General features: G+C 43.8%; 1 long non-coding RNA gene across 1 annotated transcript; it reads right to left on the bottom strand.

The window, feature by feature from the left end:
• Positions 1 to 1,092: 1,092 nt before the first annotated feature.
• Positions 1,093 to 2,430, bottom strand: LOC309478579. Its single transcript, XR_014199044.1, has 2 exons — positions 1,510 to 2,430; positions 1,093 to 1,459 (listed from the first exon to the last, which is right to left on the bottom strand). It is a non-coding gene; the product is annotated as an uncharacterized lncRNA (long non-coding RNA).
• Between the last annotated feature and the right edge of the window lie 7,368 nt (positions 2,431 to 9,798).

Raw genomic sequence — 9,798 nt, 5'->3', positions numbered from 1 at the left:
CAAGTAATAATCCAGAATACTGTCTAACACTTGATGGCTGCTCTGTCAAATCGTCGTCGTCGGTTAGGAACCTGGGTGTGCTCTTTGATACCAATCTTTCATTTGAAAGTCACATGTCTAGTATCTGTAAAAACGCATTTTTCCATCTTAAAAATATATCTAAATTACGTCATATGCTCTCATTGACAAATGCGGAACAATTAGTTCATGCGTTCATGACCTCAAGGCTAGATTATTGTAATGCTCTACTGGGTGGTTGCCCTGCACGCTTAATAAACAAACTACAGCTGGTTCAAAACGCAGCAGCTCGAGTTCTTACCAGAACCAGGAAGTATGACCATATTAGCCCAGTTCTGTCAACACTGCATTGGTTTCCTATTAAACATCGTATTTTTAAATTAAAATTTTTAATTTTAAAATATTGCTGATTACTTACAAAACACTAAATGGTTTAGCTCCGCAGTACTTGAGCGAGCTCTTAACGCATTATAGTCCTTCACGTCTATTGCGATCTCAAAATTCCGGCCAGTTGATAATACCTAGAATATCAAAAATCGACTGCTGGCGGTAGATCCTTTTCCTATTTAGCGCCAAAACTTTGATAGGAACAGTCTTCCTACCATTGTCCGGGAAGCAGACACACTCTGTCAGTTCAAAGCCAGATTAAAGACACATCTCTTTGACCAAGCATACACATAACACATTATAGACTTCTATAATTCAATGTTAGGCTGCATAGATCAGGTCAGCCGGAACCGGGAACACTTCCCATAAATCCTGATGTACTCGTTACATCATAAGAAGAATGGCATCTACGCTAATATTAAGTCTCTCTGTTTATCCCGAGGTTTACCGCAATCCAGATCTAATGAAGGACCTGCGCTTGGACGTGACGACAGCGCAGTCCTGAAGTGTCACTAGTCTCTCCCCTGAGAAGGCCTCCTTCCCTTTATCTCTCTACAGATAAAACATTGTAGGGATAATTCCGGTTCGCGTGGCTACGCGGAAGCGGTGAACAGAGCCGTCGCATAGACTGTGTGAACTGTGCAACCGCACAGGGCCTCGCGCCAATAGGGGGCCTCGCAATCCTGCTGTTTTTTTTTTCTGTTTTTTTCACCACTTTTTAAAACATCTCACGGCACGAATGTAACAATTCTACAAATAAATAAAACATATCCAGTTAACTGGCAGAGCATTCATTTCGTTCGTTTTTTTAAATAAGAGAAGATCTAGCGCTGAAATGTGTTTTTTAAATCAAGTGATCAAAGTGCTCGTTGCCGCTGCGATCAGTGGCGCGGATACAGTGTTTTCTCGTGTGACTTAATCCTATCCCTTCGATCATGTGTTTTGACAGGTTGACCTTCCGGTGTCTATCCGGCATATGTTGTTCTGGTTTGCCCTATTGACCTAGCTATTCTTTGATCATGTGTTTTGACAGAAGCTTTTGCCCTATTTGAACCTTTTTAGTCCTAGATCATGTGGGTTTGACAGAAGCTTTTGCCATTTAACCTTTTTAACCCTAGATCATGTGTATGACAGAAAGTTTGAAGGCGCTGTTAGGATATGTGTCAGCATCTCCTCCGCATTCCAGATCATTTTATATAAATGGGGTCAGTGTGTTCTCAACCACCACCACCACTAGAAACATGAGCTACATGACCATGGACGGTTTATCCACCCCTCAATCGTCAGATGTGGGGGTGAGCAGCAGGATGATGGAAAGTCTGACTATGGCTCCTAGAAAACCTTTTGGTCACATCCGTTTGACAAATTTTCTCCATGAAATTTCGGAATGGACTAAAGCTGAATTTATGATGTGTAGTAACCGTGTATTCGGGTACAAATTTCACAAACCAACTCGAGTTGTTACGCTCTACACCACTGATGGCGTCGGTGAGTTTCAGGCTGGGGAAGATGTGTGTGTGGTATTTCCTGAAAAAGACTGGTCTCTCTTCTACAAACGTGTCTGGAAGGATCTGAACGACGGCGGCGAGGAGCCTTTGTACGTGGCGGAGTGGGACGGGGTGAGCCCGAACGTCCGGTACCGCGTAATAGGTGACCATACTCAAAAGAAGCCGAATGATTCTGCTTACATATTCTGCTGCAAAGACAAGACAAAGCTCAACAACACTCGGTCAGGGCACATCCTGCCTAACGAGCATCACGATCTGTATGAAATGCAATTTTTGTTCAGGTGGTGCGATCTGGATTTGCTGAATAGGGTTTTTTCAATCATCAACAAAATGTTCAAATGGTGCGACATGCATGACGGATACAACAAAATTAAAGTGCAGCTGTTCCACCCTGAGAGATGTGCACGTAGCAGTACATATGCTCTGCCGTCCCCGCCCATTCACTACAGCCATCATAAAGCTCGACGGCCAGATCTACCCAAGCGTCGTTTATAAATCAGGTCTCAAGTGCTACGGCGTCTCCACCCCCTTTACGACAAAGACCATAAATTCCGGCGACCAGACCCCCCATGCTGCATTTATAAACCATGGCTGAAGACGGCGCTTCAGAACCCGATCATGTGTGCAGCTGCGGAATCTCTTTCGACAGCATTCTCGACCCTCCGGACGACAACGCCCGTGGACCCACTGATCATCACAAAGACTGGGCTCAGGCTAAAACTATCAAACGTCGCATAGACTTTGAATCGTGCATTGAAAACGATTGGGGTCCGGGTAACATTATCAACCCTGAACCATCGGACCTCCAAAACGACCGGAGTCCGGCTAACGTTATAGACTTGGGACTGTGCTGCGATGTATTCTACTACGGTCCGGGTAACAATATCAAGCCCAACAAAGACTGGGGTTCGGGGATCGAGTGCGACAAAGACTGTGGTTCGGGGATCGAGTGCGACCGTCCCCACGAGCCAGACAAAAGTTTCGGGATCCATAACGATCGGGAATCGCACGACGCATCTACAATCGACCGGACCCTGCATCATGGTAATTATGGCTTCGACGTCACAGACGGGTGTTTCAGTGACGTGGGGTTCAAAATCATAAAAGCCGCGACCGTGGTTTTGCTCCAACATCTCATCGGCAAGAAGCTGAAGAACGACTGCGAGGGGTGTGAGATTGATCATCCCAGTCAACTGCAACATTCCTGCCTGTTCGACCCCCCTAACTACTACTTTGACACACATTTTGATGAACTTTCAACCAAACTGTTTAGACCCTATTTTCATGCCATCATCGGTATCCTCCTAGGACGGTTGGGGTTAAAATCTCACCCCCACCGTATTCAAGGAACAGTCGGGACTATTCTGCACGAATTAAAAGACGAACCATTCATCGCCGCTAAGCTAGAAGAAATCAGCGCGAGACTTCTGGACAAACCCTGCGAGGAAATAGTGCACGACGTCGTTGATCTCTGGGAAGGTCTCTCGATTGTGAATGGCGAGTGACCAAGCCGTCTCCAACATGGGTGCAGCCTGTAGCCTAAAGAGTTGTATGGAATTCCTGTTTAAAGGACATTACAGACGACAGATGACCAAACTGATGAAAAAGATTATTGCGAATGCATCATGCGATGGTCATCCATTTATGGAAGACACTACGCGTGAAGCAAATTTCAAGAAACAAATGGTGTATATAAGAGGACTGGCTAATTCATGGGATAATTTGACGGACAAATGTGTCCATGGTACCGATCCGCCCGGTGTAATGATAAAACAGGTTCTAGATATGATGTGTGAATCACAATCCCCACTCGGGATCACCGATCTGCTGTGTACTTGTACGTATGTGACGGATGTGTGTACTGAGATGAGCTTGAGCTCAAAAGAATATGACGTCAGTGATGAGAACGATGCTATTAAAATGATCGAAATGGATGTCACCATCGGCGAAATTGTTGAAATGCACGTCGATTACATCCTAGACAAAAACATGATGCCCTGTCGCGATTTTCTTTTCTGGTTAGACTATCAGTGATCCATTTTACTTAGACTATTCATGTAACGTCGTTATATCCAATTGTACTATATTCAATTTTACTTCGATTTTGTTATACTAACATTATTATTATATCCATTTTTACTATCTTCTATTATATCCATGTATACTATATTGTATTATAATAATTTTTTACTATCTTCTATTATATCCATTTTTACTTATGTTATATTAACATCATTTATCCATGTTTACTTAAATCATGTATCCTGTAACTTTTTTAATTAAAGATTGATTCAAACCACATGTACGCATTATTCTTTTGCAGCGGTTGAAACGGCAGCATGTCGGAGCTCATGAAAAAGGCTTATTATACACCCTCCAACCCCGGCTCTTTAGGGGGTAAAAAACGATTAAAGGACGCCGCCTTAAAAGAAAGCGGGGTCCGTCTAAGCGATAAAAAGGTTTCAGAATGGCTGGCTGGTGAGGATGCTTACACATTACACAAAACAGCCCCTATAAAATACAAACGAAATAGAGTGGTTGTGTACGGGGTCGATACGCAGTTCCAGGCCGATCTAGTCGACATGATCGCCTACACCAAGGATAACGACGGTAATAAATATCTACTGACGTGCATAGACGTATTTAGCAAGTACGCGTGGGCTCGCGTGTTGAAGAATAAGAGCGGTCCCGAGGTCGCTAGAGCGTTCGAGTCTATCCTCGAAGAGGGCCGTGTCCCGCAGAAATTGCAGATGGATCAGGGGAAGGAATTTTTTAACAAACAATTTCAAGATGTAATGAAAAAGCACGACATTAATCATTTCGCTACCGCCACCGATTTGAAAGCCAGCGTAGTGGAACGATTTAATAGAACGTTAAAGAGTCGTATGTGGAGATTTTTAACGGCTACAAATTCCCGACGATACATAGATGTTTTACAAGACATTATGCAGAGGTACAACACCAGCTATCACCGAAGTATCAGAATGAGACCCGTGGACGTCAGCAAAGTAAACGAGGATCAAGTGTTTCAAAACTTGTACGGGGATATAAAGAAGACCGAGAGAGCCGTATTTAATTTCAAAGTCGGCGACGTCGTCAGGATTTCTAAAGTGAGAGGTCCGTTCGCCAAAGGTTATGAGCAGAACTACACGGAAGAATTTTTCACCATATCCGCGTGCATTCCGCGACAACCCCCGGTCTACAGACTCACCGATTATGACGGCGATGTCATCGAGGGTGTTTTTTATGAAAAAGAGTTGCAAAAAATAATTGTGAGTAAAAACAAATCTTTTAAGGTGGAAAAGATTTTAGGTCAGAAAAAACAAAGGAAATCTACGCTTGTTTTAGTGAAATGGCTAGGGTGGCCTTCAAAATGTAATAGTTATATAGATAAAAAAAAACACTGTTGGACTTAAAACACGCCGACGTTTAACAGACGTGATCATACGAGAGAAGGACCGTCATGGACGACCACGGCTTCTATGTCACGTTGCCGTGCAATGCATCTAGGTCGGTTTATCCTGAAAATCGCATATCCGGCTATACAACCAGGTTAGCAAAAGCTATAGAATTGAAAGGACAATGGGAGGTGGGACTCACCGAAATCGAATATCCTAGAACTTGGTATAACTTTAAGGATGAAGATGGGGATTTCACCCTGCACACAGGCCCCGTATACACGAATAGCGGGGCCCCCGAAGACGCGGGGTCGTTTAAAAAATACTTACCCACGTTTTTTGTATCGAGGACATTAAACATAAACGGTGGGTACTACGCAAACATTCGGGCGATCCTCCGTGTGATAAATCAACTTCTCGCACCTACGGGCGTATTGAATTACGATGAATTAAAAAACAAAGTGTTTCTGCTCGCGAAACCCAACGTTTCAGTCAGTTTCCAAGGCAGACTCGCCACTATTTTAGGAATGATACCGGACGATCCTCTCGGACGTTCAAACTATCATAAAGAAGCAGATTTTACTACGAGCGCCATCACATACGCTCCTCATCAATCCGATATCAACGCCGGGTTCTACACATTGTACATTTACACCGACATTATCCAATATCAATCGGTCGGTGATTCTTACGTCCCCCTTTTGAGATGCGTACATATATCGGGTAAAAGCAACGACGCGGTCATTGCTAGATACGACAACCCACATTACGCATCGATCAACAAGGATCACATCAGCAGCATTACCATAGAGTTGAAGGACGATCAAAACCGCGAAATACCATTTTCTTACGGGAAAGTCATCGTAAAACTACACTTTAAACCAAAAAATGGTTTATTATAGACCCAGAGAGAGCGCAGACTATGTGGACTATTACCGAAACCAGGCAGGCGGGGCTTTGCCAGGCTATGCCGGAGGAGGGGTTATGTATGGCGCGGGGTTAGGAGGACTTTTCAGACGTCTGTTCAGGATGGCCATTCCTCTGTTAAAAAGAGGATTTAGCATCGCGAAACCCCACCTAAAATCCGCCGCTAAAAATATAGTATCCGACGTCGTCTCAAACGTATTGACGCGTGCACATAGCAATAATGCTAATGCTCAAGACGGATCCGGACTGATGGTCATGGCCCGTAAGAGGATGTCTAAACCGCCGGGTGTAAGGAAGCATGGTCAATGGGGTAAGAAGAAGAAGAAAACAACAAGCGGAACAAAGAAGCGTCCAGTCGTACGTAGAAAGCGTAACAAGTCTGCAAGTCGAAAAGCATCGGTCAGGAGATCCGTAAAAAACATATTCTAACATGGTGCTACTGCATCGTATGTCGGGAGAATGCATTAAGTCTGAGCTGGACTTACGCTTTCTACGTACGACTGGACGCTTCTTTGTTCCGCTTGTTGTTTTCTTCTTCTTCTTACCCCATTGACCACGCCTCCTTACACCCGGCGGTTTAGACATCCTCTTACGGGCCATGACCATGCTTAAGACGGATCCGGACTGATGGTCATGGCCCGTAAGAGGATGTCTAAACCGCCGGGTGTAAGGAGGCGTGGTCAATGGGGTAAGAAGAAGAAGAAAACAGCAAGCGGAACAAAGAAGCGTCCAGTCGTACGTAGAAAGCGTAAGTCCAGCTCAGACTTAATGCATTCTCCCGACATACGATGCAGTAGCACCATGTTAGAATATGTTTTTTACGGATCTCCTGACCGATGCTTTTCGACTTGCAGACTTGTTACGCTTTCTACGTACGACTGGACGCTTCTTTGTTCCGCTTGTTGTTTTCTTCTTCTTCTTACCCCATTGACCATGCTTCCTTACACCCGGCGGTTTAGACATCCTCTTACGGGCCATGACCATCAGTCCGGATCCGTCTTGAGCATTAGCATTATTGCTATGTGCACGCGTCAATACGTTTGAGACGACGTCGGATACTATATTTTTTGCGGCGGATTTTAGGTGGGGTTTCGCGATGCTAAATCCTCTTTTTAACAGAGGAATGGCCATCCTGAACAGACGTCTGAAAAGTCCTCTTAACCCCGCGCCATACATAACCCCTCCTCCGGCATAGCCTGGCAAAGCCCCGCCTGCCTGGTTTCGGTAATAGTCCACATAGTCTGCGCTCTCTCTGGGTCTATAATAAACCATTTTTTGGTTTAAAGTGTAGTTTTACGATGACTTTCCCGTAAGAAAATGGTATTTCGCGGTTTTGATCGTCCTTCAACTCTATGGTAATGCTGCTGATGTGATCCTTGTTGATCGATGCGTAATGTGGGTTGTCGTATCTAGCAATGACCGCGTCGTTGCTTTTACCCGATATATGTACGCATCTCAAAAGGGGGACGTAAGAATCACCGACCGATTGATATTGGATAATGTCGGTGTAAATGTACAATGTGTAGAACCCGGCGTTGATATCGGATTGATGAGGAGCGTATGTGATGGCGCTCGTAGTAAAATCTGCTTCTTTATGATAGTTTGAACGTCCGAGAGGATCGTCCGGTATCATTCCTAAAATAGTGGCGAGTCTGCCTTGGAAACTGACTGAAACGTTGGGTTTCGCGAGCAGAAACACTTTGTTTTTTAATTCATCGTAATTCAATACGCCCGTAGGTGCGAGAAGTTGATTTATCACACGGAGGATCGCCCGAATGTTTGCGTAGTACCCACCGTTTATGTTTAATGTCCTCGATACAAAAAACGTGGGTAAGTATTTTTTAAACGACCCCGCGTCTTCGGGGGCCCCGCTATTCGTGTATACGGGGCCTGTGTGCAGGGTGAAATCCCCATCTTCATCCTTAAAGTTATACCAAGTTCTAGGATATTCGATTTCGGTGAGTCCCACCTCCCATTGTCCTTTCAATTCTATAGCTTTTGCTCACCTGGTTGTATAGCCGGATATGCGATTTTCAGGATAAACCGACCTAGATATATTGCACGGCAACGTGACATAGAAGCCGTGGTCGTCCATGACGGTCCTTCTCTCGTATGATCACGTCCGTTAAACGTCGGCGTGTTTTAAGTCCAACAGTGTTTTTTTTTATCTATATAACTATTACATTTTGAAGGCCACCCTAGCCATTTCACTAAAACAAGCGTAGATTTCCTTTGTTTTTTCTGACCTAAAATCTTTTCCACCTTAAAAGATTTGTTTTTACTCACAATTATTTTTTGCAACTCTTTTTCATAAAAAACACCCTCGATGACATCGCCGTCATAATCGGTGAGTCTGTAGACCGGGGGTTGTCGCGGAATGCACGCGGATATGGTGAAAAATTCTTCCGTGTAGTTCTGCTCATAACCTTTGGCGAACGGACCTCTCACTTTAGAAATCCTGACGACGTCGCCGACTTTGAAATTAAATACGGCTCTCTCGGTCTTCTTTATATCCCCGTACAAGTTTTGAAACACTTGATCCTCGTTTACTTTGCTGACGTCCACGGGTCTCATTCTGATACTTCGGTGATAGCTGGTGTTGTACCTCTGCATAATGTCTTGTAAAACATCTATGTATCGTCGGGAATTTGTAGCCGTTAAAAATCTCCACATACGACTCTTTAACGTTCTATTAAATCGTTCCACGACGCTGGCTTTCAAATCGGTGGCGGTAGCGAAATGATTAATGTTGTGCTTTTTCATTACATCTTGAAATTGTTTGTTAAAAAATTCCTTCCCCTGATCCATCTGCAATTTCTGCGGGACACGGCCCTCTTCGAGGATAGACTCGAACGCTCTAGCGACCTTGGGACCGCTCTTATTCTTCAACACGCGAGCCCACGCGTACTTGCTAAATACGTCTATGCACGTCAGTAGATATTTATTACCGTCGTTATCCTTGGTGTAGGCGATCATGTCGACTAGATCGGCCTGGAACTGCGTATCGACCCCGTACACAACCACTCTATTTCGTTTGTATTTTATAGGGGCTGTTTTGTGTAATGTGTAAGCATCCTCACCAGCCAGCCATTCTGAAACCTTTTTATCGCTTAGACGGACCCCGCTTTCTTTTAAGGCGGCGTCCTTTAATCGTTTTTTACCCCCTAAAGAGCCGGGGTTGGAGGGTGTATAATAAGCCTTTTTCATGAGCTCCGACATGCTGCCGTTTCAACCGCTGCAAAAGAATAATGCGTACATGTGGTTTGAATCAATCTTTAATTAAAAAAGTTACAGGATACATGATTTAAGTAAACATGGATAAATGATGTTAATATAACATGAGTAAAAATGGATATAATAGAAGATAGTAAAAAATTATTATAATACAATATAGTATACATGGATATAATAGAAGATAGTAAAAATGGATATAATAATAATGTTAGTATAACAAAATCGAAGTAAAATTGAATATAGTACAATTGGATATAACGACGTTACATGAATAGTCTAAGTAAAATGGATCACTGATAGTCTAACCAGAAAAGAAAATCGCGACA

This window comes from Leuciscus leuciscus, assembly GCF_965113295.1.
Source record: "Leuciscus leuciscus genome assembly, chromosome: 17".
Taxonomy (NCBI): Eukaryota; Metazoa; Chordata; class Actinopteri; order Cypriniformes; family Leuciscidae; genus Leuciscus; species Leuciscus leuciscus.
The sequence above is the reverse complement of the archived record's forward strand: the minus strand, read 5'-3'. Positions and strand labels throughout refer to the sequence as shown.